This window comes from Rhinopithecus bieti, unplaced genomic scaffold (assembly GCF_001698545.2).
Source record: "Rhinopithecus bieti isolate Rb0 unplaced genomic scaffold, ASM169854v2 scaffold_566, whole genome shotgun sequence".
NCBI classification, from domain to species: domain Eukaryota; kingdom Metazoa; phylum Chordata; class Mammalia; order Primates; family Cercopithecidae; genus Rhinopithecus; species Rhinopithecus bieti.
Window position 1 is genome coordinate 635,055 of NW_016803334.1, and position 26,638 is coordinate 661,692.

The window sequence follows — 26,638 nt, forward strand, 5'->3', positions numbered from 1 at the left end:
TATCTGCATATAGTCTGTATAATTTGTGAGAATAGACTTGCCATTGTTTTAAGTCATGAACAAGTAAAATTTAAAAGGAGATAAGCAGGTGGTGAATTGTTGCCTGTATATAAAACACATTCCCAATAAATACGTTGGCCACTCAATTTATCTGCATTTTTAATTTATGCATTTTAACCTATTGGCAACATTTGATAACAATATAAATGATTGTGCATATATAACTGGAGTGAATAATTGTTTAGAATCCCATAATTTCATAACTTTAAACACCTGTGTTTTATACGATGTTGAAAATATAATTCTGATATGGTGTGATTCTTCTCTATATTTGTTTGAATATTTTATATCTCTATCTAATTATTAATACAACAAGATGCCTCTTCATTTATTGTAATCCTATAACATCACTTATATTGACATATTTGGGTACTAACACTTTGCTTTACTTAAAGAGAGCATACATTGTTTTATTTTATAGGTAATGGCTTTTAATGATACTCTTGAGTAAAATTTTGTACAAAGAAACTCACAAGAGGAATATCTTAGTTTTTCATGAGCAGTCATTTTACCATGTACTCCACAGACTCTCCACCCCCACCCCCTCCACCCAAGCCACAGACTGGCACTGGTCCACAGTCTGTTAAGAACCGGGTTGCACAGCAGGAAGTGAGCAGCAGCTGAGGGAGCATTATGACCTGAGTTCCGCTTCCTGTCAGATCAGCGGCATTAGATTCTCATAGGAGGGCAAACACTATTGTGAACTGTGCATGTGAGGGATCTAGGTTCGCGCTCTTTGTGAGAATCCAACAGAAACCATCACCCACTGTGACCCTGGAAAAATTGTCTTCCACGAAACTCGTCCCTGGTGCCAAAATGTTGGGGACCGCTGTTGTAGGTCATAGCTTGCCTGTAGTATTTTCCTACTGAATACAATATTATGTAAATATTGTCTTACAAATGCAGGAAGAAGACTGTAATGTAAGTGGCTTATCTAAGAATCAATATGGAAAGATTGTGATTTATATATATAATTGCATGATTCCATGTGTGCTGCTACCATGTTTAATTGTAATGAAGCCCTGAAATCAAATAGAACATTAACAAACAAACACAAAAATCTCAGAGATTTAATTGGAAACAATTCTAGTTTGGATTTTTTCCAGGTAATAATCTTGTTAAGATATAAAAATTAAAATATGATTTTCAAAATTGTGGAAAAATGGATTAACTTTTATCCAGTCTTCAGTAGAGTTGCAAAGTTTTTCTTTATATTTTGCTATAGTAAGAGTGCTTTATATTGACATGATATTTTATGAGTTTTATCTTTATAAGGCAATTTTGTATGATGGAATTATTTTAATCCTCATATCAACCTTGTTAATATGTTTTAACCTTGCAATTATGGAGGAAAAAAACTGATACTATAAATAGGATACGTGACTCATTCAGGGTCACACAGCTGGCAAGCAGATACAGAAGTCAGAGCAAGATACTTTGACTTTCATGACAGATGGCTTTGCATAATACCCCACACATTCCATCCCAAAGCATGGAGTAAATACATGGGTTCAGTAACTCTCATGTTGTTTGCAACATCTTTGTCATTTGAGGTTATAGAAAGCACTTCTATATTTCATTATTCTAGCTTCAGTTATTCCACATGTACTCCTTTCCTTCACACTAATGTATGCTTTTAATCTATCCTGCTGAATTTCTAGAAAGTCCAAAGAAATATTTCAATATGTTTCCAATAATTTCAACATTATATATGTTCTATATTTTTTATTCTTTTCAAAACAACATTTAACAGATATATAAGCTGGTCCCTTTTGACAAATTTTGGAGTGCTACATGTTATTTTCTCTCCAAATCATATTTTGAAACTGCAAACACATTTACTAAAGATAAGTAATTAAAATTACTTTTTAAAAATCTTTAATTATGTTAAAGTATACAACATAAACATTTTTGACATATGAAAACAAAGAAGAAATTTGCTGCCATCATTACAAATGTGAGTACATTAATTTACAACTCCGAGTGACATCTATCACACCATAGTTTAACCGATTCTTTATTCTTTATCAATCGCGGTTAGGACATGGTATAGTAAGGCGATTCAAGAGCTTACAAAAATTAGTTAGAATCAACATTTACATAATGTCATTATGATAGAAACAACCATGACAAATTGTTTTTAAGGAAGAAGCTCAGAAGATTTTGGAATTACCACATAAAATAAGGTAAACTTGTCTTTGGAAACTAAGACAAATAAATGAAAGATGTTATCTAAAAGATTGTTTGTATCTTGTTTAAAGAAATAATACATTAACAGATTTGTGATTTTCACTAAGTTCTGAAAGATTAATTCATAGTACCAGTATTCTCTTGTATTCTTCCAGTATGGTAAAGATAAAAAGACATCTGATACATTCAATCTTCTTATTACTGCAAAAGTCTACCAGTTGTGTGGCTGAAGGGTTCACTATATTTAATCAGGGCTTGTTGAGAGTAGTTTTTAATACCACTCTTCTTCAGTGTATCCTGAAATATTCCATATATTAATTGGGTTTCAGGTGACTAAGTCCATAAAAATGCTCCCTCAGACAGATAATGATAATTTTGGACACTGATAATGCACACTCTAAGTTAATATATATTTTGCTTTAATGAAAGTAATAACTACCATTTAATAATAACTTCACAAGAATCAAACCCTATATTATATTTATTACAGCACCACCTTATTAGATCATCAACACAAATCTATGAAACCCAATTACAGAAGCGAAAAATGAGCCTTAAAGAGGTTTAGAAACTGACTCAAGGTCATACGACTATTAAATGTCTGCGAAGCAGAGGCTATTTGATCTTTATTATGTTGGGTTATTTTAAGAAACAGTGCAGTAAAGCTCATTTCATCCATGCTTGAAGTATAATGTTGAAAAGTATGTATACACAATCACAAAATATATTTTGGTCTCATATATGATTGTAACCTTGAAAATGCTAAGAGTGGATGTTAAATATTCTTGCCACAAAAATATAACCATGTGAGGTAGTGCATATAATTAGATTTAAAAATTCCCTGAAATACATATACTTCATTTTTTACACAATAGATAAAATTGTGTCAGTTTAAAAAAATATTGAAAATAAAATTTAAAAGAAATTTTGTCACATCAGCATGAAAGACTGTTTCTCTTGAACGAATGTAACTGGTTTGCTTTTAATTTTTGGAACTTTGGATAATTGATCTTATTGTACTTCAGAGCCACATTTGTGAGATACGTTTCTATAATAAATTTGAACTTGTCATTTCAGGAAATAGTGTCTTTTAGACTATTGTTTATTCTCTATCATTATTGTTCCAAATATTTATGCATTGTTGACTTTCTAACAAATTGTATTTCTCTGAGTTAGGTGACACCCAGCAAATAGTGGAATTAGTTAAATGTGTTCCCCAAAGTAACTCAGGATAGGGTCGACTTTTTCAGAAGGAGAAATCTGCTATGTAACTAAGAGTCATCATTTATGTCAGCTTGACCTGTCATAAATTCCAACCTATGTGTCTCTTGACTATTTAGGAAGGACCCGTATAATATTGTACATACCACATACTCTCTGTTTTTGAAATAAATTATAGCAAATATCTTCTAAACCCTGATAAGCATCATGGCTCTAGAAATAATACATCTAGGAATGAGGAAACAGTGAGTTAAATTGCATCCCCCAAAATTCATATCCTCCTGGGTCAACAAATTGTGAACTTATTTGGAAATAGGATCTTTTGCAAGCGTGATTATGTTGAGGTCATATTGATTTAGTATGGCCCCTAAATCCAGTGACTGGTATACTTTTAATAAGTGTAGAAATGTAACTCTCATAAAAACTAGAATAATAAGCAGAAGATGTTTATTGAATATCAGCTGAGAACATGGGCACTTCATGTTAATTAAATATCGCATTACAGATAAATGTTAAACATACAGATTAATGTAATTATTTGATTGCATGAACCTGTGACAGGCAGCCCCATCCACTCCACAACAGGAGACAACTGCAGATGGCAAAAGGACACTGGAAGACGGCCGGTTTAAAAGTTCCTTTTCCATGGATGGCACTATAACAGGGTGTGACAACATTTGTCTCAGTGATTCTTTTGTTCTCTGCTTCCATATCTGATAAAACCTACATTCTGACTGTTTTGAAGGGAATATTAACACATTTAATAAGTAAAATTTCATTTTGGAGACCCAGAAATATTTTAAGTGACCTTATAGATCTCCATAATGATCCATTATGCAGATTCTGACATTTAGTATACTAGGGAAACATTCTTCTAATCTCTGACATTTTTAGGGATGCTTTATAATATTTTAATAGAATGAAAAGATACTCACCTTAAAGAAACTTATATGATAATTGAAGTTATAGAGAAATTAGAATTAAACGACCTCTTTAATTTTAGCCTAAAACCAGCTCTGAAACCTCTATGAGTCTAAAACAATAATAACAATAATGATAATAGTCTTGATTCCATTTTGTTCAAAGATTCAAAAATGACTTCCTGTTTACTTTATTTTGTAACTAAAGTTTAAAGAGCAGGTCAGTCACTATGCTCACTAATGCTATGAACTTTTTACCGTTCACCACTTTTCACTTTTGGAAATTTCTAATAATAATAGCAAGTTTGAGCTAGCAGTTCTTCATAGACTCACATTCAGAGAAACGGAAAAGACTTATGATTCAGGAAAACAATGACCTTTTACTAACAAACATAGTGATATGTAATTTTATTTCTCCCATTGGAGAAACCTGCAACTTCCTGCTAAAGGGCTTTGTGTTCAATATACATTTGCTGGACTGAGATGTGCTATAATTAGAGCTATCACTAAATCATTATCACATTAGACCATTTTCTAGTGCGCCATCCAAAACTCAGTAGGGCAATTCCATCTCTTCTCTGCTGGTGGAGAGCCACCGTAATATCCTACAAGCCAGAGCTGCTCAGCTTCCTACTTGAAAACGCTCTAAAAAGTGCTCTCTGATAGAGGAAAAATTGGTACTTGAATGTGAGGATGCTTCCTGATGAGGAAAAAAAAAAAAGGAAAAAAGAAAGAAAGAAAAAAAAACCTTCAAAGGAGCCTGAAGCAGCTTGGGGCAGTCTTTTATCACTCAGTTAGGAAGGCATGTATGAGGAGACAAGCGAGAAGGAAAAGTTGATTTTAAGTAATTTGGGGAAGAAAATGTGATAGTAGAGGGGCTGAGTGTCTTACAATGAGAAAGATTTGGTACCCGATGACTGAGGGACTGAAAAATAAAATAGAATAAAAAGAATTTGCTACTCAGACAGGGTTTTGCATCCAGCTGGAAGAAAAGAGAGTAAATAATAGAAACTGATTGTCCGGGTTTACTTTTGCATCTCTCTCATTTGCTGTGTATTCCCACAATAAGACTGTACTTCCCCCTTTTCATTCTGTAATCCGTCCTGCCCCACTTAGACCTTCATTCCCAAACTCTTACCTTAAAATCCACACTCCCCTCTTCTACTTCAAAGTTCCAGAAATCAGAGTGTAGTTGCCAGAGTAATTAAAGGGCTCAGGGTTTTAGAAATGTAAATGCAGTTGTAGTATTTAAGGTGGCATTATAGTGTGCAAATAACATTGCATGGGAATTTTAAAAAGAGGTGCCTTGACACTGTGTATCACTGACTAATATTTCCTGGGATCCTCAGCTTTCTCATATGTCAATATTAATATTGGCCCTTCCTACTTCACAGAAATGTTATAAGGCACAAGTTGTCAAGACAGCAGAAGCCTTTAAAATGACAAATTCTATGTCAGGAAACAACAGATGCTGGCTTGGATGTGGAGAAATAGGAACGCTTTTACACTGTTGGTGGGCGTGCAAATTAGTTCAACCATTGTGGAAGACAGTGTGGCGATTCTTCAAGGATCTAGAACCAGAAATACCATTTGTTCCAGCAATCGCATTACTGGGTATATACCCAAAGGATTATAAATCATTTTACTATAAAGACACATGCACACATATGTTTATTGCAGAGCTATTCACAATACCAAAGAATTGGAACCAACCCATCAATGATAGACTGGATAAAGAAAATTTGGCACATATACACCATGGAATACTATTCAGCCATAAAAAATTATAAATTCATGTCCTTTGCAGGGACATGGATGAAGCTGGAAACCATCATTCTCAGCAAACCAACACAAGAACAGAAAACCAAACACCATATGTTCTCACTCACAAGTGGGAGTTGAACAATGAGAGCACATGGGCACAAGGAGGAGAACATCACACATTGGGGCCTTTTGGGGTGTGGGAGGCTAGCGGAGTGGTAGCATTAGGAGAAATACCTAATGTAGATGACGGGTTGATGTGTGCAGCAAACCACCATGGCACGTGTATAGCTATGTAACAAACCTGCACATTCTGCACATGTGTCCCAGAACTTAAAGTACAATTTTCAAAAAAATGACAAATACTATACAAAGTCAAAGTACTCTCCAGGTGAGAAGGAGAGTAAAATTATGTGCATGGCTAAAATAAACTTTTTAAAAGGATATAAAAAGTAGTTATTGATTTAACAGAGAATGTGTTTTACCTACAGCACATTTGTTTAAACACTTTGGCTTGTTTTCACCTCTAAGCCTCTCTGTGTTAAGCCCTGCTGACATTTTCAGTCTTTCACTCTAGGGAACAGCAGCATCTTTGCTGAATGGTCGCTATCCTTTCTGTACAGATGTTGACTCATCTGGAGTGAATGAACTATAAGAAGGAGAATTGGGATTTTAATTTACTAAGCAGGGAGGCAAATTATGTAATTAGCTGATAAGCGGTTAAGCAGAAAAGTAACAGACATAATCTTGTAGGCAACGCATTGGAATCACATAAGACTTATAAATAATTTCTTACATAATTTCTGAATTTAAGAAATCTGTACTCTGCATAGACTTGCTGAATTATATTCCATAAAATTGAACATAGGACCTGTATTTTCCATTGTTTCTTTATATTTCATCTTTATTTTATAATCCACTTTTATTTTAAGTTTATTTTTTTGTGGTTATTTTTTGAAGACAAAATTGAAAATTTATTTTATAAAACAATTATAAAATCTAAAAGCATGTCTTCATAATCCAGAATTTTCAGAGAGTTAAGACACCATTTTATAAGAATTTTACAAAAAATTATGTAGAAGTTACCACCTATGGGAATATCATATTTTCATAAATATGATAACAGTCTTGGATATGGGTTATATTGTCCACGTGTAGAAAAGCAAATGGCAAGCCCCTAGTGGTCTGACTCATTACATTTAGTATATACATGAGCCAGAAGTTGTAATGTCTAAAGTTCAGCGAGATGTATACATTTCTTATGCCTTAAGGTTTTACACACTAAACACTCTTTCAAGTTTATGCTGTATTTTCTTTAATAAAATTATTGTGCCTCTAATTAAAATGTTCTGCATTTTTTATAAAGCTTGAATTTCATTTTGAATATACTTAAAAATTTTACAATGAGTCTTCATGTTTCCTTTTAAATGTGGCTTGGTTCTGTTTGTTGTTTTAATATCAATGGCCTGAAATGTTCAATCATTCAAGAATACATGCAGTGTGATGGAGAATAGTTAGACATCGAAATGGTGGGCTTGATCTAACTCAGAACTCACATCAGTGGTTCCCAGAGAATCACTGCAAAGACTTTGGGGAAGACTGGTGCACTCATTCTGATGCTATTTTTATTTAGCCCTACCTTTCTTCCAGAGATCAGAAACTGATGAGAAATGCAATTGCTTTGGAGTTCAGTGTCATAGCGTTCTGACCCTGAGAGTTGAGGGCTCAAGTTCTAATGAAAGTGTGTGTCTCTGTGGGTTGTATTAGCATTATTTAGACCAATGGGTATTTTTAAATGGATGGCAATAAGTTAGTGCAGGAAACTCATCATGGCGATTAATTTTGATTTTATACAGCAGATGTTGGCTCAGTGCCAAATAAACCTGTTCAATTTACCCCATGTCTTAATGTACCCTATCTATTATTTACATGTGAGCGCATGGACCACTGAGAAAAGGAATAGCAAGGGCATGGCAGTGGTATATCAAGACAGCTGGTGAGGTGATTGCTTACAATATCAAAATTCTTGGCTGCAACTCAAGATTGAAAATAATTTAGATACAAGAAACCTTCTCTGTTTCTTTGTTTTCATTGTCTTGCATTAAGACCTTCAGCTATAAACTTTCTGATTATCTGCACTGATAATCCACATTAAGAAAATATGACATAATAAAATTAATATTTTCTAATATGTTCTAAATATTCTCATTATCAGTAACATGTGTAACTCACCAAGTACTTGATGATATTTGTACATAAGGTATTATTTTTACAATAAATATCTGAACATTCTCAACTCTCAGCTACTTGGTGCAAATAGTTTTGTGGATTTTCTTTTATCTGGACAGTGATTGTCATATAGATGTAAACTAGAATCTAGAGCCTCCATATGAGAAACTGCAGATAAGGGTAGAAATATCAGATAGAATAATATTTTAAAAGAAAAAAAGACTAGGTGGAATTATAAAGGAAGGGTCACAAAAAGATGATTTGCTGATCTTAATTATTTATATTTTCTTTCCTCCCATATGCCAGCTATTTCTTCCACCTGCTACAACTGTCTCAGAATTTCTCCAAGTCCAGGTCAAGTGTCTTTCTTTATCCTAGACAAAACAGATGTAGAAAGTGAGAAAAACACGTTACGCTTCTCGGTTTCTTTAACATCTTGGATTCAGTTAACTTCTAATAGCATTTATGGGGGCTTCTATAAACAGAATCTTGTGCTGTCTTGAATGGCAAGATGTAAGCACATGAGTAAAGTATGGTACAGATTGTACTACCTGCAAGACGAAAAGTACTGTTATCAAATAGGGAGCTGTTCCTGTGATAATGGAAAACAGGGATCTGAGGAAAAGGAATTTACAAGATTTAAATTGGATAGGATAAAAATACCATCAAGGCTTGAATATCTAGTTCTGATTAGAGAAGGCAGTCCTGGTTTAACGGTGCATTAAACCTGCCCTGAATGCATCCTAGCCCTTAGGTATCAAGAATAGCCTGACTGAAATGAAGAAAACTACAAGGCCTTGTAAGGTCTGTAAGTTTAAAATTTTGCCCCAGATTAATTCTGTCATTAGAATAGAAATCTCTTCAAATGTAACCCAGACTTTAAACTATTGCTGCTTTGAATTATGAATTATCAAAGCAGTCAATTTTGATAGCGAAATTCAAGGAGAAAATGTACATTTTTCATAAAGCTGAAGATTACTATATTCTCCAGACACTTATTTTTCTCACAAATCATTAATTCCTGCAACAGGGTTTTGGAGACTATTTGCCTGTGTGTGTTAACTCTTCACTAATGTAAAAAGCATACACATATATGTTCAATTTATGGACCTGAGACATTTTTGTTACTCAGAGAGATAAGACTACACCTCTTCAAATTTCTTTAGCCTGTCAGAAACAATTCAATTCAAAGACATGAATACTACATCATTTGGAGCAATTTTATTAGCTTATCTAAAATAAGAATGCAATGCAATATATCTTAATTTAGTCTAGCCTTTCTAATTGCATGATGATTCTTTAATATATTGTATTTTGAATATTCTAATATATAAAATTATGTTTTCTTTGTGGGGGATTGTGATTATTTATTTCAGTGAAAATTTATCATGCAAGTAATTTTGAGCTTTTCAACTAACTTACCAAAATTAAGTCTTAACTCTGACATGCAAATTTGTAAAACATGTTAGAACATGATATAGATTATAAAAGCCTTTTTTGTTTTTTTGCTTTATTATTAGAATTTAAGAAGAAATTTCACCAAAGTGCCTGGCAGCTGTGAATCTAGAAGTTTGGCACTGTCAAGGTATTCCATGTTCTGCGACATGACTTTTCACCTTCCACTGCATCATCAGGCTGGCAAGAGTGATCTCTGAAAGGCCCTCCTGGTGATATTGGTGGAGCAGTGTATTTCCATTGAAATCTGAAGCCTGAAGAAGAAACATCAATATACATGTTTCTTTCTGTATAAAGCAATTGTTATCCTATTACATAACAAAATCTAGTTTTGATGATCTATCTTATCTTTCACAAAAAATTAAAAAATTGTTTTGTTATTTGATGTGCTGCTTAATTTAAAAAAAGCACTTTAGATTTTCCATCATGAAACATTTAAGTATTTTCAGGAAAGAGCCTACGTAGATTTTGAAATCATTTTTATTTTAAAGCATTTAGTATTAATGTGTATCTGTACTATTATAATTAATCATTTTCGGCCATGTCCAGTACCAAAACATACACCTGGAATCGGTAAAAATTCATTTGCATGTAATTCACTACTGACCAGCAAACCCTTCTTTTTTGTCTTTATCAATTAATACTTTTATTTTTTAATTGATGATTAATGAATTTTCTTAATAAAAATGGCATCATGTTTCTCTTGTTACTGAAGTGTATTTCCACCATTAAGAAAATAGTTATGTAGAATCAATAGACAAACTTTTTTTAGCACAGCTCCAGTCATCCTTTAAGCCAATTATACCATATACAGCTACAGTTAAAGGGGCCTAGGGGCCTACTCAGCATCCTTCATTATGAAATCTGCAATGATACTATGAGTAGTTGTCTTCCAGTGTCTTCTGATGAGAACAGCAAGGAAATTAAGAAATAAGTTCACACATGTCTAGGCTCTTTTCCTCCTCTATTTCTTGAGTACAGCCTTATTTACTTGTCGTTAGTTTTTCAGTGCCTCACTTTATACCAAACAATTCATTTAAATCTACAATTTAAATTTTTTCATTGAAAGCTGTTTTACTTCACCTGTAAGTCAGAATGGTAAGAAGGTATTCTGTTTTGTTTTTACTTCTACCCTTCTAAAACATTATGAAACAATTCTATATTTTACTATGATGAGCTTTTACGTCAAAAATTACTTTCAGAGAACTACTAGAAATATGTATGAATAGGAAGTTTCTACTCATAAAACTGATCAACATTGATGAGGTAAAATTTAGACTAAATGGAAAAAAAAGTTTGGAAATAGGAAAACAAAAATGCTTACTTTTTAATCTACCTTTACCTCAATAATGAAACTATATGTATAGAATTTATTGAATAAGTAATATATGTTTATATGGTATAAAATGAAACATCTCAGCAATATCAGTGCTTGATATAAGCACTTTTCGTTGTTTCATGGGTTTATCCTCTTTAATGGCTACTCTATTTTACATTCCTACTAGCAGTGTTCAAGGTCTCTGGTATCTCCACATCATCACCAACACTTGTTACTTTCTAATTATTTGATAATGGCCATCCAAGCAGGTGTCAGTTAATAATCTCATGGTGGTTTTTATTTGTATTTCTTTGATGATTAAAATGTTCAGCATCTGTTCCTATACCTGGTTGGCATTTTCATGTTTATTTGAAGAAGTGACTTTTCAAGCCCTTTGCCCATTGCTTTCATTGGATTATTTGGATTTTTACTATTGAATTCCAGGAGTTTATTTTATATTTCAGATACTCCTAATCCCTCATTAGATATATAGTTTATAAATATATTTTTCCATTCCATTTGTTGCCTTTTCATTCACCGGTATTTCCTTTGCTGTGTAGAAGATTTTAGTTTGATGTTTCATTTGTTTTGTTTTGTGACCTGTGTTTTAGTGTCTAAGAAATCATTGTCAAGATAAATGTCATGGAGATTTCACCCTGTTTTCTCTTAGTTGTTTTACATGTTCAGGTATTACATTTAAGTATTTAATTTACTTTGAATTTATTTTTGTACATAGTTAGAGGTGAGGATTTATTTTCATTCCTCTGCATGGTGGTGGGAATATCCAGTTATCAGTTGTAACAGGTTTATTTATTTATTTATTTTGGTGACATCTTTTGTATATATAACATGCCATCTATAAAAAAAAATAATTTTACTTCTTCCTTTCCTATTTGGATGCCATTTATGTATTTATTTATTACCTAATTATTCCAGTTAGTACTCCCAGTACTGTGTTGAATAGAATTGATGAGAGTGGGCATCCTTGCCTTGTTTGTAGTAAGAGAGGAAAAGCTATCAGTTTTCTACCATTGAGTGTGATGTTAGTTGTGTGCTTGTCATATCTGGCCTTTGTTATTTTGAGGTACATACTTTCTATACCTAATTTGTTGAAAGCTTTTATCATAAAAGAATGTTAAATTTTGTCACAGCTTTTTCTACACTTACTGAGATGATCATGTCATTGTCATTCTTTGTTTTGTTAATGTGGTTTGTAACATTCAAACATTTCTTCTGACCCTTTTGGGTTTTTTTTGCTTCTTTTGGTATTACATGTGTGTTAGAGAATTTGATATTGTCTCACAGATTTTGAATGTTGCAAACTTTTTTAAACTATTTTTTTCTCTCTTTTTATGTCAATATGGCTAGTTTTGTTGATGTCTTCACGTTTACGAACTTTCTGCTCATGTATGTTAAGCCAACTAATAATTTCAGGGAAAACATTCTTCATCTCTGTTATTAATATTTCATATTTCTAGTATTTCCTTTTAACATTTGCTTATAGTCTTTGTAGCTGTGCTAAAATTATGTATCTGATATAGCATATTTTCCATTAGAACCATTAACATATCAACCATTCTTATCTTCAGTACTCTGTCACAGATTTCAACATCTGTGCCATATGTGAGTTTGGTTCAGTTGATTGCTTCATCTTTTCAGTGTTGATTTTCCTGCTTTTATGTATGCTTCATAAATTTTTGTTGAAATCTGAATATCGTCTATCAGACGGTAGAGACTTAACTCACTTTTGTGCTTGAAATGGACACTCCTTTCCTTCTGCTGTAATGGAGTTTCAGTTAATCTACACAGCAGTCTAACTAGGTTTGAGTTCGTGTTTAGTAAGGTTACTCTCAGTGCACCATAGACTTCAAATGACTATAACAATACTCGATCCTATTTTTCTTTGTTTGTGAGACAGAGTCTCGCTCTTGTCACCCAGGCTGGAGCGCAATGGCGCTATCTTGGCTCCCTGCAACCTCGGCCTGCTGAGTTCAAGCGATTCTCTTGCCTCAGCCTCCTGAATTAACTGGGACTCCAGGTGCATGCCACCACACTCAGGGAATTTTTGTATTTTTAATAGAGACTGGGTTTCACCATGTTGACCAGGCTGGACTCAAACTCCTGACCTTAGGTGATCCACCCGCCCCAGACTACCAAAGTGCTGGGATTACAGACATGAGCCACCATGCCCGGCCTCCATCCTATTTTTCTTGTGACTTCTTTTTTGAACCTCAGAGTTGTGCTGAATATCTCTTCCACACTCAGATTTAGGACTTTCCATTGAACTGAGGCTCATAATCTGTTTACAATTTTTTTCTGCTCTCCTAGAGAGGAGGAAGATTCAACACATGAGACCATTTTATAGAAATCCAATATTCTATGCTAATAAAAATTAAGAAAGAATATTTATTGTGCCAAGTAATGTGTGTCCAAATCATTTGAGAAACATTAACAGTTTCTTTCTCACCTAAGTCCGTCCATATAATACAAGGCCGTACTAAAAGATTTATACATTTATACCTGTCTCCCAAGTGTTTGCACATAATTACAGAGTATAAGAAGAGTGATTCAATTCCAGATTTGTTTTTCAAAGGGGCTTAATCTTCCCAATATCCAATATACAATCCTGCTTTTGAAAAGCTTGGAAATGTGTTATAGTACATATAACTGTTAGGAGGATAGAAATTACTTCCTTTCATAGGCAGCTTAACTTGCATTCATAGGAAGATGTACATGTGTGTTGTGTGTATATGTGTGTAGGTTTGTGTATGTATATGAAATAAGATATAATCACTAATTTATTTATAAGTAAGAAGGTAATATTTGAACAGTCTTAAATAAAAAATAAACACTTGTTTTGTATTTAGAAATATCTATGTTTGTAACACTGGTTGAAAGCAAAAGTTTTTAACAAACCAGTGATATTAGAGTTCTATCCAATGGCAAATACGACCTGTGAGTGAATGAGAATCTGAAAGATAATACTTCAAAACACTTTCCTACATGTAAAACTAATTTCAAGACCACGGTGTCACTGTTTTTCAAAACAAAATATAAATGTGCAAATATGTATTAAGAAGGCATGCACTTGAAAAACGTCTATTTAATTTTTATAATGCAAAGAAACTATATTGCACAACATAATGAGGAATTATGCTTGTCTCTATTCTTCGGGCTTTGACTAAACTATTCTGCTAACAAGATATTGATATGTTACATATTTAAACATATAAAGAAAATGATATATCTCTTGTCTTGATGCCATGTTATGTTGCTTGTTATTGGTGTTTATAAGATTTTAATAACAAATCACTTTCCCATCAGCAGAGAGGATGGTTTATAAACTGGGATGAATTTAATTCTCATCAGTTGGTCATTGTGGCATAAAAAATGTAGATTATTTATTTTGAAAGAATTTTTTACAGTAAAAATTCGTAATTACCTGCTTATAAAATTGTACCAGTTGATTTAAATTATTTTCCCCATATTTGGAAAAAGAAAACCTCCACAAATTATGTATTAATCATAAACCTAAAATATGATTTAAGGCTGTTTTGGAACTGCTGCTTTGATGTTTGGTTCTGTATAATTTGTTTTGACAACTCTTTTAATGTTGAAAAACTTGCACTTATATTGGCAATTTGAAAGACATTATGATATCTTCTTATAAACAAAGAGTCTTCCAGAAAATGTGCGTGTGTGTTGTGTATATATGTGTGTAGGTGTATATGTGCATAGGAAATTAGATATAATCGCTAATTTATTAATAAGTAAGTATGTAATATATTAACAGCCTTAAATAAAAAGAAACTATTATTTTTTTATTGAGAAATGTCTATGCTTGTAACTTTAGTTGGAAATACAATTTTTAATAAGCCAGTGATATTGTAGTTCTACTCAATGGCAAATATAAACTTCGAGTGAAAATATTAACAATTAGTTTTAAATTTAATCTTTTCTGAAGATTAATTCCAAAGCATGTAATTGTTTTCAAGAAAATAGACTTTATGTTGGTTCTTAATAATTATCATCTTTACATTTATGACTTAATGAAAAATAACATAAGGAGAGATATTTAAGGCACATTTGGAAATCATTATTGATATAGAACTTTAGTTTTATTTAATGATGGATATATGTTCCACATAATTTTGTGCTGTCTGAATCTTAACTTCAGTAAATTTTAAATATACATATGATTAACCCTCAAAAATGCTGAATCTGTATCTCAAACACATAGTTTCAAAGTTGAATATGAATTGGAGAATAATCAGTTATGGAATAGAATTACGTTTTTCTATTTTTAGGCAAGTTTTAAGAATTCAGCATAACATTAAAATATTTTGACAAAATAACTTAAGATTTCAGCAAATGCCCATTTAACACAAATATTTTGGCATATAATCTTTAAATTTTGGAAACATTAATACATAGGCAAAGAGATTGAATCTTATTCTTTTAAAATTGATATCAATATTGATAAAATATTGATATATTGTATTATAATTATGGTTTATAATAATATATTAGTTTCATTAATTATACAATATAGTTGCATTATCTGTAATATAATTAAATAAATAACATTATTAATTGATATTAAGCAATATTAATCTTATTCTTTAGGACGAGTTTAAAATCTCCTTTTTCACTTTCCTTTTCTGTGTAATTCCATGACATTATATGACTATAAAATAGATTTAATTACTATTATCCAAATATTTACTAAAGATCATTACTATTTTCCCTTTTAATAAAATTATGAATAACAGTATTTATTTCTAAAAATATACTAAATTGTAGTTTTAAATGTTATTGACAGCTTCAATTAAATATATATAACTAAGTTTTATTGTCATTTATTCTGGTTAAATTTCCATATATGCATGTATTTCCAAAGCAATAATTAATCTATTAAATTTATTCAATATTAGGTAATTGAGTAAGAAAATGTACCAGACATGGAGAATCAAAATAAAACTTATTTTCATTGAAAAGCAAATGTAAAAGGCAATATATTATAAAATTATACGTTTATTAAGACTAGAAGATAGTGTAGTGTATGGTAAAATGCTAAGAATTTTGATTGAAAATGTAAGTTGAAATGTATTGCCTTAAGCATATGTCCTTCATTGTCTAGACTAGACAATGGTTTCCTCTTGTAGGTTTGGAAATTGATATAGACAGAGCACATGGGGAAGGACGAATATAAGTGTTAAGGAAAGGGACTGTTTTCTTTTGTTCTGCTTTCCTGGATTATTATAAATAGTATCTACTTTTCCTCTTAAAAATATCTCAGTGTTATAAATAACTTTCCTTAGCAGCAAATGACTTAAGGTAAAGAAAATGAGTAAGGGCCTAAAATGAAGTTCAGATATAACATATGAGATTGAAGCAGAGACATCACGGAGGAAAACGGGTATCTGTTTCATGCAAATCTTTGCACTTTTGCTTCCTTCAATGCCCTTTGCAAAATGTTATATAATGAGTTAGTAAATAAGTAAATGATATAGGCAGATATTTCAAAACAGATGCACTTATATTGCCAATGTGAAAGATATGAATTAGTAATTATAAAAGAGTTTATGAATTAATATTAGATATGTGTTAGATACTACTAATTTATCAGGTATGTGTTAGATATTACTAATTATATAACTAGTAAATCACTTAGTGAAATAAGTAGATATAGTGCACCAGTTATGGCAAAATTTTCCACACTTATATTTCTATCTCAACTCTTGTTATTTCTAATTATCTATACAACTACCTATTTCACAGCTGCACGCAAATATCTCACAGGCACCTCAAATTTACTATGTATGAACTGAATTTTTTATCTACTTCCCTCATCTTGTTTATCCTCTAGCTCTCCCTATCTCAGCAACAAAAATGATTTAAAGTCATCCTTTAAACAAAGTGAATAATTATTAGCAAGGCACATGAAGGTTCATGAAGGCATGGACAGTATTTGGCATAGAGCAGGTGGTAACAAATATTGTTGAATCAGCAAATGAATACAGTTAACATATAGACTAATCAAAATATATTCACACATCTTAACTGAAAATATAAAATTTTCTTTGAATGTACATCTCTCTTTAGTTAATAGCCCCTTTTAAAACAAACATTTGTATTTATAGTTATTTGCTTCATGATACCTTCCTAACCTATGCTATTCTGTTTCAGCACTAATATAATGGCCATTATCTGTTTGGCATTAACAATTGCATTACAAAGCACTGTGATCACTTTTGATTTCTTGGATTAGCTTTATTGACATTCAGCAGAATATTTATTTACTTAATATTATCCTCAAATATATGAGAGAAGAAAGCAAGACATTAATTATCCAGTGTCATTTTGTACATGGCTTTATGGACCCTGCTAAGAAAGTTAGACATTATCCCAAGATTACAAAAAAAAATTCACAAATATTACAGTTAGGTCTCAAATTGTACGTGAGCATTTTTTCCATAGATTGTCACCTCTAAAAAAAAAAACCCTGAAAGTTGAGAATTTAGACAAAAGTAGATAATATTCACACAACTATAATATAATGGACCCCACTGTTAGCCCTATTATTAAAGTTCTGCTTTTTCTACTACTGAAATAAACACGTGATTCTCTCTTAAGAAAATAAAGAAAAGACACTATGGAAACAGGTAAATGTAAATTATTTAACAACAATTTGAAAAGTTATAAAACATACTTGATATGCAAATGTATGTATTGTTTTCACCAGGGCTTTACTATATTCAATCACAGCTAAAAGTAAACATCTAATTAGAATGCTTTTTTTAGAATGCTCCCTTTGGACTTGTTATCTTGAATTAGGCATTCACTATGGTGTGGAGAGGATGCATGTGACCTGGGTCTTCTTATAGATTTTTTCACCTGCAACTTGATATCTCATCTCCAAAATATGTTTAATACTAATTTGTATTTGATACCCATTGCTATGATTTAAATGAGCTAATATTTTAAAATGATTTATAATTAATGATAAAGTTGTGTATGCTTCAGTGTGTAGACAGACATAAGCCAAAGACTTTTTTCTTTAGCCATGTTTATAGTAATAGATAACCAATAAGTTTGGCACATACATATTCTGTAATTTTTTTCAGATGCTAGCAATAGTAAGGATATTCTCTTTACGACCTGTGTAGGAATGGACCAATAATAATGTGAACAAAATGACACTTTAAGAGCTTTGAGACAAGCACGTCATCATAGGACAAAATGAAAATTTATCCTATTTATTCATGTGTGGTGAGACACATAGAAAATTTAAACGCAGAAAGTCTAAATTTAAGTTGTTAGTCCTAGGTAACAAAATTATATTTATCCCATTTGGTTAACAGTCTATCTTCAAATTTATCAGGTTTTTTGATTCCTAGTCAGCTAGTTTAATTCAGGCCTCCATTACTTCTGTCTTTGATCTTTGTTAAAATTTACATTTTCGTCTTGGCCTTGACTCACTGTATTGTCTTAAATACTCTTTTTCTGGTATCACTTCCTTTTATGGAAAATATAGCACATCAGTTGTTTCCATTACATTGACATAATTTGAAAGAACATTTGTGGAGAAATGTTTACTGCAGATTACAGGGAAATTAATGTCTATTTCCCAGAGGTTAACTAAAAGCTCTATGATTCTAATCATGAAGAAGCAATAAGAAGTTCAAACTTTCAATTATTCAGAAAAAAAAATGCGTAGTTTTATCACAGAACAATAAAATTTTGCTTGATGCTGTGTTTTATTTTGTTTGGTTTTCTTGGTGCATCTCCTGTGATCTAGATTAGTGTATGGATGACTAATTATTTCTTTATGGTGTCCTAAGAGAAATATATTTCCCCAAATAACTGTGACAATCCTTTTACATAATGAGCCAATCACTTAAAAATGGTAAAACTTTAGTTGAGTTGTATTTAGAAACTACTAATAGGTATTCACAAGATCATGAAAAACCTTAAATTAGCATTGCAAGACTCATATTTTAAAATTATGGGAACTATTTTCGACATTTCTCTAAACATAAAGTATTATCTCATAACATAATTGTCACAGTTGTTTGTAGACTTTGTTCTTCACTCTGAGAGACATCATGATTTTTGTCAGATCTTTCTAATGGATAAAAAAGATTTATAGAAGAATAATAAAAATACAATACATTTAAAATATTTACAGTATTTAATTCTGTGCTTTGAGTTGTTGTTAAGCCATAAGGAAGCCATAGAAGCGTAATCAAAAAAATGAAAATGTTCATCCTACCTGTAGGTTTCCTCGTGTCCCTTTGTTATCTCTTCAAACCACCACTCTCTACCACACTTCATAATCCCTACTGTATACACCAGAGGCAACTATTCATCTGTTTTCATTAATTTCCATATTTTAGAAGTATGTATTCATGGAATCACTCATTGTGTATTATATTTTTATTTGGTCTTTTTCACTTAGTATAATTATTTTAAATTTAACTGATTTTGTATTTTGTATTAATGTGCATTAATTTTTAATGTTAAGTAGTATTTTACTGCATGGATACACCAAAGGTTATGTGTCTACTCTGGTGTTGACGGACTTTGAGTTGTTTTCAGTTTTAGACCTGGTTAGGTTTTGCTTGCTGAATATTATTTTAGAATATTTACATTTATATTCGTGAGAAATACTAGTCTTTCTTTTTATGTTATATTTTTCTTTATTTTCAGTATTGGGATTGTGTTGGACTCCTAGAATAAATGGGAAATTATTCTATGCTTTTTAATTTTATGAAAGGTTTTAGATAAAATTGCTATTATTTATATTTTTAATGTTTAGTAGAATTCAGCGTTGAGGCTTCTGAAACTGGAGTTTTTATTATGGTAAAGTTTTAACTAAAAAATCCAACAATTTTAATAGCTAATGGGTTAAGTTAGTAATGGTAACTCTTTCCTCAGGTGGAGTGAGCTTCAATAGTATTTTTGTTTCAACAAACACGTTCATTTAATCAATGGTTGGTAATTCCTTGACAGCAAGTGCAATATTTATGTGTTAAATTATATACAGGAAACGTAGAAATGTTATCTCTCTCATTTTTGATTGCATAAGTCTGTTCTTACACTGCTAATAAAGACATACACAAGACTGGGTAATTTATAAAAGAAAGAGGTTTCATTGACTCACAGTTCAGCATGGCTGGGGAGGCCTCAGGAAACTTATCATCATGGCAGAAGGGGAAGGAAACACATCCTTCTTCATATGGCCACAGCAAGGAGAAGTGCAGAGTAAAGTGGGGTGGGGTGGGGTGGGGCAGAATATTAGATATCATTAGAACTCACTAACTAACAGCATGAAGGTCCCTCCCATGACACGTAAGACTTATGGGAACTGTAATTCAAGATGGGATTTGAGTGGGGACACAGCCAAACCATATCATTGATATAGATGATTTTTGTCTTCTCACTTTTTTCTGATGACTATGACCAGAGGTTCATCAATTGTATCGATCTTACAGATTGTGGTTTTTATTTAACTTATTTCCTCTATTACTTTTATGTTTTCAATTTCATTGAAGTTCTCTCCCATATTTACTATTTCCTGTCTTCTTCTAACATTGGTTTTAATTTGTTAATTTTTCTTTTTAAATTTTACTTGTCTTGATATATAATAGATGCACATGTTTTTGGGAAACATAATAATTAAATACATTCATATATTTTGTGAAGGTCCAATCTGTTTAATAGGTATGGATATTAAATGTTTGTCTTTAAGTTATGGACATTCAATTTATTCTCATCCAGCTACTTTGAAATATAAAATAGATTATTATGAACTATAGGCAACCTACTGATCTATCAAACACGAAGTCTTCCTTCTTTTGCAAAACAGCATAGTTGTACACATTAATCAACCTCTCTCATCCCTCTTCCACCCTACTCTTCCCAGCCTCTGGCAGCCAATCATTTACTCACTATTTTCACAAGATCCACTTTTTTAGCTCCCACATATGGGTGACAATATGTGATATAGTTCTTTCTCTGCCTGGCCTTTTTTCACTTGATGTAAAAACCTCCAGTTCTATCCATGTTGTGACAAATGACAAAATTTTATTCTTGTGTATAGATAAATAATATTTCATTGTGTGTTGATGATTTTTTAATCTTTTATTGGGCACTTAGATTCCATATTTTGACTATCATGAATAGCCAAAAATGTTCAATAAACATGGGCATGCAGGTGTGTCTTTGTTACGTTAATTTTCCTTATATTCAGCATATTCCCAGTAATACAATTCCTGGGTTATACGGCTTTTCTATTTTTATTTCTTTGAGGAACCTCCATACAGTTTTGCGTTCTTGCTGTACTAATTTATATTCCCACCAATGGTGTAGGAGAATTCACCTTTTCCACATCCCACCCAGCATCAGTTCCCTGTCTTTTATAAAGAAGCCATTTTACTTGAGTGATATGATATCTCATTGTGGTTTTGATTTCCATTTATCCAAATATTAATAATGCGTAACTTTTTTTATATACTTGTAGGTCATTTGTATGCCTTCTTTGAGAAATGTGTATTCAATCTTTTGCCCATTTTAAAATCAGAATATTTGTTTTTCTATTAATTTGTTTGAGCTTCTTAAATTCTGAGTTTAATAACTAGTCAGAGATAGTTTGCAAATACTTTCTCTCATTCTGTGTGTTGTCTCTAGACTTTGTTTATTGTTTTCTTAGCTATTCAGAAGTTTTTAGTTTAATATAATCCAATTTGTCTATTTTTATTTCTGTTGCCTATGCGTTTGTGGTCTTACCTATAAAATAGTGACCTAGAACAATGTCCTGAAGTGTTTTCTCTACATTTTCTTGTAGAAGTTTTATAGTTTGGATCTTATGTTTTGGTCCTTATTTTGAATTGATTATTTAATATGGTGAAAGAGATCTAGTTTCTTTTTTTTTTTTTTTGCATATGGTTATCTAGTTTTACCAGCAGCACTACTTATTGAAGAGACTGTCTTTTACTCATTGTAAATACTTGGCACCACTGTAAAAAAAAATTGGCTGTGTAAATGTATAGATTTATATGTAGGCAATGTACTCTGTTTTATTGGTTTATGTGTCTGTTTCTTTTGTTTGCTTGTTTACTTTTGCCAATACCTTGTTAATTTGGTTCCCATAGCTTTGTAGTATATTTTGAAGACCGATTGTGTGATGTGTGATGCCTCTATCTTTTTTTTTTTTTCTTTTTTCTTCACCCCTCAAGAATGCTTAGGCTATTTGGGGTCATTTGCGTTTCCGTAAGCTGAATATTTTTCAATCTCTGTGCAGAATATCACTGATATTTTGATAGCAATTACATTGAATCTGAAAAATTATGTGGGTAGTAACGCCATTTCAACAATATTAAATCTTGCAATCCATGAAGAATGGAATATCTTTGCATTTTTAGGTGTCCTTCTCAATTTGTTTCATCAATGCTTTATAGGTTTCTTTATACAGAGTTTTAATTTCTTTGATTAAATTGATTCCAAGGTATTTTATATTCATTGTAGCCATTGTAAATAGGATTGCTTTCTTGATTTATTTTTTGGATTATTCTGTCTTGGCATTTGTAAATGCTCATGATCCTTGTATGTTGATTTTGTGCCCTGTCACTCTATGGAATTTATCAGTTCTAACAAATTTTTGGTGATCTTAATTTTTTCTAAGGATAAGATCATGTCATCTGTGAACAGGGCAAATTTGACTTCCTCCTTTCCAAATGGAATGGCTTTTATTATTTTATTTTTGAATAAGGTTTCTCCCTTTCTCTATTCTGATTATTTCTTGAACACTGATAATTCTTAGATTTGGTCTTTTGAGGTAATTTTCTATGTATTTCCAGCAAATCTTCATTTCTTTCATTTTTTTTAAAAATTTTTTTCTCCTTTAACTGTGTATTTTCTAATAGCCTATCTTGTAGATCACTGGTTCATTCATCTGCTTGATTCCTTCTGCTGTTGATTGCCTCTAATAAACTTTATAGTTTGGCCAATGTATTTCTTAGTTCCAAGTTATCTGAATCATTTTTACAAATTATTTTAATATCTTTGTAAATTTTCTCTGATAAATTTCTGAATTGCTTTTCTGCATTATATTATCAATCACCAAGGTTTTTTTTTTTTTTTTTTTTTACCTAATTGCTCTGGCCAGGAATTTCATTATTATGTTGACTAAAAGTGGTGAAAGTGGGCATCTCTGTTTTTCATTATCACAGGAAAAGATGTCTATTTGATAAGAATACCTTTAAGTTTCCTAAAAATTTCTACTTTAAATTCTTCATCAGATGATTTACATTCAACTCCTTCGTTAAGGTTGGTCAATGGTTTCTTGCTTTGTCTATTTAGAGACCTCATATTTCTCTGTTTGCTCTTGTTTCTTGTAGTCATATTTATGTCTTTGTATTGAAGAATCAGTTATTTCAGTATTTTCTGTGTTAAAAGAAAAATGTTAGCTGAATTAAATTCAAAGGAGTTTATTTAAGCAACGTAAGATTAAATAATTGGGAAGTCCCCAGAATCACAGCAGATTCAGAGAGACTCCAGGGATGCCTAGTGGTCAGGACAAATTTACAGACAAAAAGAGGGAAGTGAGGAACAGAAACAGGAGGTGAGGTACATAAACAGTTGGATTGGTTACAGGTTGACATTTACCTTATTTGAACACAGTTTGAACACCCAGTAGTGTATGACTGGTTGAAGTATGGCTTCTGAGATTGGTCAAGGCTCAACTATTGTTACAGGCACATACTCCTAAACTAGAGTTTCAAACTTGTCTACCTATTACGTTTGGCTTCAGTTTATCTACAAGTACTCCCAAATGTAAAAGTACAGAGTCTTTCTCAAACCACATTTAGTTTGCTTTAACATTTCCCCCCTTTTGGTCATTTTCTCAATTTTGCCAAATTGACCATAACTTTAGTCATTGATGTCACTATCATCACTGTAAATGTGTTTATTTGGTCTTGCAACCCACTGAGAAACAGTAGAATGGTGAGTTTTACAAAGGTAGGAATAAGGACTGAGTAAAGGGTAGCTCCTTATGCTGGAACATCCTATTTATAAAAGAAAAACAAAACCTAATATGTTCTGGTCTAGGACCTATGTGTTTCCTAAAGTCTTAGTTGGATTACGTCACATTTAGAATGAGCGACTCCATTTTGTTTGGTTTTGTTTGTTGGGGCTTGTACATGAGCTCACTCCATAAAATGGCCTCCTATAATTTTGTTTAAAAGTTCCCCCTTTTTGATCAGGTTCTTATTTAGGTGAGAGTGATCAGAACTTAAGGCCTTCACACCACTCTCAGTTACCATCATTTTGTGTTTCCAGTCTCAGCATGCCATTGACATATTATGGTGTCCTCATGGTCTCACATTTCCTTCAGCTCTTGTCATTAAAGTTGAATAGAGACCAGTTGACATTCTAGAGATGGCTGCATGCAAATATTTAAAACCTTTGAGAAAATACAGTGTACCAGGAAGGCTATTAATATGGCTATCAGGAAGAGAATACCAAGAGTTTGGAGTATGCTCCTTACCTAAGGTCTCCATAAACCAAACCACCTAAAATCAAATACATCAAAGAATGAGTTAGATGAAGAGTGCACTTGCTTAACTAAGTGGTCTTTTCGTTAATACCCTACAACTGAATTTTTATAATCTACATTTGATGTATTTCTCCATAGGTCACAAGTACCAGCAGCTGCACAGATACTTTTCTGCTTAGCCAGGTGTAATATTTAACTTAATTTTCACAAGAGAATTTAAAATCTGCTGTTTGACTATAGCCTTTATAGTAGAATCTACTATAGAGCCTATGATGAGGGATACATTTCTAATTATTGCCTCCTTTATTCCAATCCATGGAAAAAGGAGCTAACAAATGATGCCCTTCTAGAATACTGAAGGCTTCCTGGCAATGTTTTCTTTAACCCATGATGTGGGTTAAGAGGAGTGAATCAGTGTTCTGTTTCTGACAGATTATTAGGCAACCTATGTACCATTAAAGTTTCTCACACACGTTGGGACTTCATCTTGTCTCTTTCGAAGTGTAAGGTCTTCCATGTAAAATGCTGGCTTCAAAATCCTTCACAAATAGAAGTATACTCCGTAATTGCATACAACAGACCCTCTTTTATTTCTACTGCTCATAGAGTTAGACACAAGGAAAATATATTCAAAGATAAGATTCAGATGACAGTAGAAGTCTTGATCAAGTCTTAGGAAAAGTTGTTTACATAGAGGACACCATCATATTGGAAGAGACTTCCTGGGTTAGCTTTACTTTTAGGATTTCAATGTGTGTATAGTTCCAAGAGTATGGAGGGACCCCTCTCAGTTATGAGATTAGGAACCGAAGGTTCAAGATCCTGAAGTTTTGTTGTGGTGTGAATGGCAAAGACAGTCCTTCTCTGATGTTCTCAGAAGATCCAGTGTTTGGGTTCTAGATTGTGAAGGGGTTGACTATCTTCAGTGAACCATAAAAACCTTTCTTTATCTGGTGAAAATGCACTGTAGCAAGATAATCTACTGCTATAACATCAGCCATCTTGCATGAGAGAGCTTTTGTACATGATGCATGTACAAAATCAATCAGAAAACATGCATTGAAAATGACAATTGAATGAAATCCCTTTGTAAATGTTTAAATGGCCCATCACATAGCCAAATGTACTTGAAACTGATTGTTTTCCCAGGAATATGGATTCAACAAACCAAACATTGGTTATAAACTATTTCAGCAATATATAAATCACCACACCAATATATACTTAATGTGGATCATTTACTCAATATAGAATCTTTAGTAACAGAAGCTTTAAGGACTCAGGAAAGACAAGGTGGCTGTCCTGGTCCTCCATGAGTCCATATTTAACGTTGGACTTATGCCCTCTTGCATACCAGTTGTTTCTCCAATTAAGGTGCATAGCACTGATAATTTATGGGTTATCACAGGTAATTTGACATATACCATGGAGTTAATTCAAATTGCATATGTAAACAGTTTCAGTATCAGATAATGTAACATGAAAATCTGGAAAAGTATTTTCTTGGTATTTAATTAATTTTTGTTCTACTTGGGTTAGCAGTTTTATAAACCAGTCAGTCTTTGCATTGAAGTTCCAGGTCAAAGGATATGATTTTAAAATTATTAGAAACCTGTATTCATTTTTTTTTAATGTTGCTCACATTTTTTCTTAGCTGACAAAGGATTTCAGAAATATAATATAGCCATAGTATAAAATAATTGAGATTTATACATCACTATTTTAATCTACTAGGGTAGCACTACTTGTGAATACTAAAAATAATTAATTTCCTTTAAATAAGATAAAGTTTGTATTTTTTTAAATTTTTTATTATTATACTTTAAGCTCTAGGGTACATGTGCATAACGTGCAGGTTTGTTACATATGTATATTTGTGCCATGTTGGTGTGCTGCACCCATCAACTCGTCAGCACCCATCAA

The 26,638-nt window shown here is 32.2% G+C and overlaps 1 long non-coding RNA gene across 1 annotated transcript; it reads left to right on the top strand.

The window, feature by feature from the left end:
* The first annotated feature begins 755 nt into the window (after positions 1–755).
* Positions 756–10,167, top strand: LOC108531874 (uncharacterized). The gene is made up of 3 exons (XR_001886306.1): positions 756–981; positions 8,688–8,735; positions 9,902–10,167. It is a non-coding gene; the product is annotated as an uncharacterized LOC108531874 (long non-coding RNA).
* Positions 10,168–26,638: the final 16,471 nt, after the last annotated feature.